Raw genomic sequence first — 4245 nt, forward strand, 5'->3', positions numbered from 1 at the left:
TATAACTCATACTGTTATATCATGACTTATCTAAGTTACATCTGATCTGCTTGATTGCTGTTTGTTATTAACAGATTTTACTCAAAATTGTTAAGGTTGATAGTATCAAGTCAGAGAATATAGACAACTATACTGAAAATGACAATGATTCACTATGATACCCATTCTGGTTTGATTACTACCTGTTTTTGTAGTTCTACACTACCTACAAAGCTGTATTTCTATTAATACTGTTATGTACTGATATCTGCAATTATACTTTATCTGATAATGCAGCCAATTCTATTGATGTTAATAAGAGACAACTCAGTAACCATGGTAGAACTCCTTGTACAGCAATCTTATATGTCTTTTTAGTTTGATGTGTCTATAGGAGTATGTTTTGTTCTGTCCTGCTTTTATCTGTTCCTCCCTCTAATATAAAAAGGATAGAAATACATGTTAAGACTCATACTTGTGTAAAACCTATAAACAGTTTAAGAGAACTGATCTTATGACACATGATAAAAGGAACAAATACTTTCAAGGAAAAAAAGGCACTACAGGACCCAAGGCTGATTCCGGAGTGTCATGATGTGAGATCCAGCAATACTATTATTCTTTGTTCAGAGTGATTTTAGTTTGCTTTGGTTTGTTTAATCTCAACATTAATGAAGATATGGATAAATGTGTGTATGTTTAAGTGTATAGGATTGATAACCATATAACTAAGATTTTATTAGATAGTTGAACAGAACTATTTGTAGTCTCCTTGTTTGAATTCCCATCTATATGTTCTACCTTTGTATCTTGAATAATTATTTGTAAGAGGACAATATATAAACATCAACTAGTGATTCATTACTGTTTTTTTATTTGAAAGTATGTACTATTTCTACCCATTTTGTTTTGTTTTGTCTTTCTTTAAATAAAATTTTAAAAAGAAGATTTCAATATAAAAAGTAGCAGAATTTATGCTTAAAATAATTTTTATTATTATTTGATTAACTCTTTAAAATATATAAATTAACAAATAGAAGATTTTCAGATTTTATTAGGGATAACTGTTGTACCTATACTCATGAAAATTTTCTACTTTTTAATTTATTTATTTTAAAGAGTAATATAAATTATTTCAGTGTTAAACAGAAGTTTGTTCTACATGCAAAGGATTTAATTTTGGTCCAAATTGCTAAGATATATGAGACACAATTTTTATCAGTTTATTTGAAATTTTTTATGTTTCTATTTGGATTGAATTTTATTAGCTGAGTATGTCTATAATTAATGGCTTTTAGATGGTTTAATAAGAGTTCATGTAATTTTAATTGTAGATATCTGACAAATTCATGTTCTTTGCTGACCATGATAAGACAATCCATCCAGCTTTTTAAAAAATACATGTCCAGCAGTTTTTACGTGGCAGGCCTGATGCAGAACAGAACTGAATTTCTTTCTGTGTTTTTGCATTTGCCATGGAGCCTGAAACACGGAAGCACCTGAGGCATCACATGGGGTGATTCTCTGCCTGTGGACACCGCTGCCCTTGATGCTGGTAACTTGCACAAGCAAACAAAGTACAGCATGGTGTTCTATTGTCCTTGGTGAGTGGGCTTCTTGCTCCTGCCCATCCCGAGCCTTGTGGGTCACAGATTGCCACACTGCCTGCTGCCCGGCTCTGTACCAGAAATGGTAACTCCATCCTTGTGTGTTCCCTGCCAGAGCAGGGGTTTACAGTAGCCCAGTGGGCACTGTTGTGGAATGAGAAGCCAGGAATGGTCTGAAAAGTGAGGCTTGGGAACCTGGTTCCACCTTGCCGTGTGTGGCCCCGTTAGTAGTAGTCAGTGGATCTCGATCTCGAAGTCCAGCCCCAGGCAGGAGAGGGGTTTGACTTCTTTATTTTTCCATCTGAGGTGAGCAGGACAGAGGCCTCTGATGCTTCTGTCTGGTTCTAAACCTCCTGAGTCTACACTCACTTGTGACAGCCATAGGACCTGTGCTGTGAGGTGGCCTGCGTGGGAAGCATAAGGGGTGATGACCACACAGCCCGTGTGCCGCAATACTTATTCGTGATGAGTATTAAACTGCCTTAAACTGCCCTTTCAAGAAACATGAAAATATGTTTCCTAAAGATATCCATCTACCATGGAGAAAAGCATCTTACCACCATGGGTCTGGCACGTTATTTGTGCCCCATGTGAGATGAGCACACGTTGTTGGTAGCAAACTCCTCACAGCAGGAAAGACCAGGCCTCTAGGCACATTTCACCTCAGCCTTCTGCCTCTGCTGTGGGCTGTGCCCGGTGCTGTTCTACAGCTCTGCCACAGTCTGTGATGACTGTCACTCTCCGGGACACATGTGGAGCTCCTAGCTGTTCCAGTGTCCGGGTCACTGGGCCCCATGTTAGAAAGACCCTGTGCCATGGGTGCTGCCTCTGTTTCCAGCTTCTGCCCAGGAGCTCCCTCCCCTGCCATGCCTGGGACAGAGGCTCAGGAAACCATTGCACAGGGAGATTGCGCGATCCTGAGATCTTTTCCTTGGCAGATGCCTGGCTGCCTTTCGCTGCTCTGAGCCCCAGGTGGCTGAGCTCAGAGGGCTTTGCCCTCAGCAGTGTCTGCCCGTGATGCTGTCCCAGTCATTTGGGTTTATTATGGGAACTGCATCTCTGCTGAAGCTTGCACTGTAGTTTCCCCTGCTGTCATTTCTGCTGCTGGGAGTTTCAGGACCTTGCTGAGTTCTTGGGGAGCAACCACTGCTGCCCTGGGAGTGGCCATCCCATGACACACTCCTGGCAGCCTAATGCTGCTCCCGAGCTGGATCCAGGTCTGTTTCATTTGGGTCAAGAGTCTGGGCTTACCTGACTACCTTAAAGTAAGATTTCACATAAAAACTCAGATTTCTCCTGAAAGCTGAGAATCTGGCCTGCAGGTTATTGGTTTCCTCACAATGATGTGATTTCTGTTCCTTTAAAGCTGGGGCCTCAGACCTCACTATTGGTTCTGCCGCTTTTCTTTTCTCCCTCTTTCCTTCCATTTTATCAAGTCAGTTTCTCTGCTTGGTTATAGAGCGGTGAGTGGCACTACCTGTGGTGGATGTCCTTAATGTTTTCAGCTAATAATTTTACATTCTTCACAGTGTACTTGATTCTGTTCTGTGCTGCATAGTAATAACATAGCCTTGAACTGAATTCCTTATCTCACTAATCATTACTACAAAAATACTAATATTTTGATAGAATCAATTTTCAAAACTTCCAGAATTAAAGGTACCCCACCATCAAGTCGGCAGAAAAATTTCCCACCCTCGTTGACAGTGTGTGTCTTAAAATTACCTGAATAACTGGTAAGGGAATAAAATAATTTATATCAAAAAAGGTAATTTCTGAGGAGAATTACAGAATAATTCACAGAGGGAAGAAAAATTCTAGCAGAGGAAAGGAGATCAATTTATTTGTTCTCTGAACATTAGAGTTCATCTATTTTAGCACTGATGGATTTATAAAATTGTTAGGGAGGAAACATTTTAAATCATGTGCAAACACCTGTCTTCCTGAGCAGGCTTTACCCGCTAGATCTCAGCAGTTTCATTGTATACGTCAGGGATTCACACAGTCATGGGCTTCTCTTTCTTAATCCGGCTTTTGAAAAGAGCCAGGGAGAGAAGCCTGCTCGTGAATCACCGGGGCAGTGGCTTCCGTTGTTGCTCCTAGGATTTAGAGACATGATCAAATGGTGGCTCTGTTGAGAGCTGGCATCCCTCACGGTGACCGCCAGGGACCCTCTCCTCACAGAGGGTGGGCTAAAGGAGGATCCAGGGCTACACTGGGAGGTGAGGGGAGGAAACCCCAGGGGAAGGTAGAAATTCTCAGTCACAGAGAGCTTGCTGGCTCTGCAACAGAGCTACACTTTTCATTTTCTGTTTTTCTTAAAATTTCTCCTGCTTGAAAGTGGCCCAGGAAGAACTGGTTGCATTAATTTAGGACACGGTGAGGAAAGTAGAGGTTTAAGCTGAGGCCTTGGGGCTCCAGGAAGAACAGGTCCCATGATGAGGTTGCTCTCCTGCCAGGAGCCTTTCTCCACTTAGAACACAGATCATGCTAATTATCCCTAAAGTTACTTGAAATAGCACCTATCATGCCTGCAACTGGCTGATATTGAAGTGGAATAAAGATTTCATAATGCACTGTGTGAAATCCTTGCCCTTAACTGCCTTGAGCCACACTGTGAAATGGTTTCCTCGTACTTCTCTTCAAGCAAATGATCTCT

The sequence above is a fragment of the Cavia porcellus genome, unplaced genomic scaffold (assembly GCF_034190915.1).
Source record: "Cavia porcellus strain 051 isolate PalLab524CR breed Dunkin Hartley unplaced genomic scaffold, mCavPor4.1 scaffold_18, whole genome shotgun sequence".
Lineage (NCBI taxonomy): Eukaryota > Metazoa > Chordata > Mammalia > Rodentia > Caviidae > Cavia > Cavia porcellus.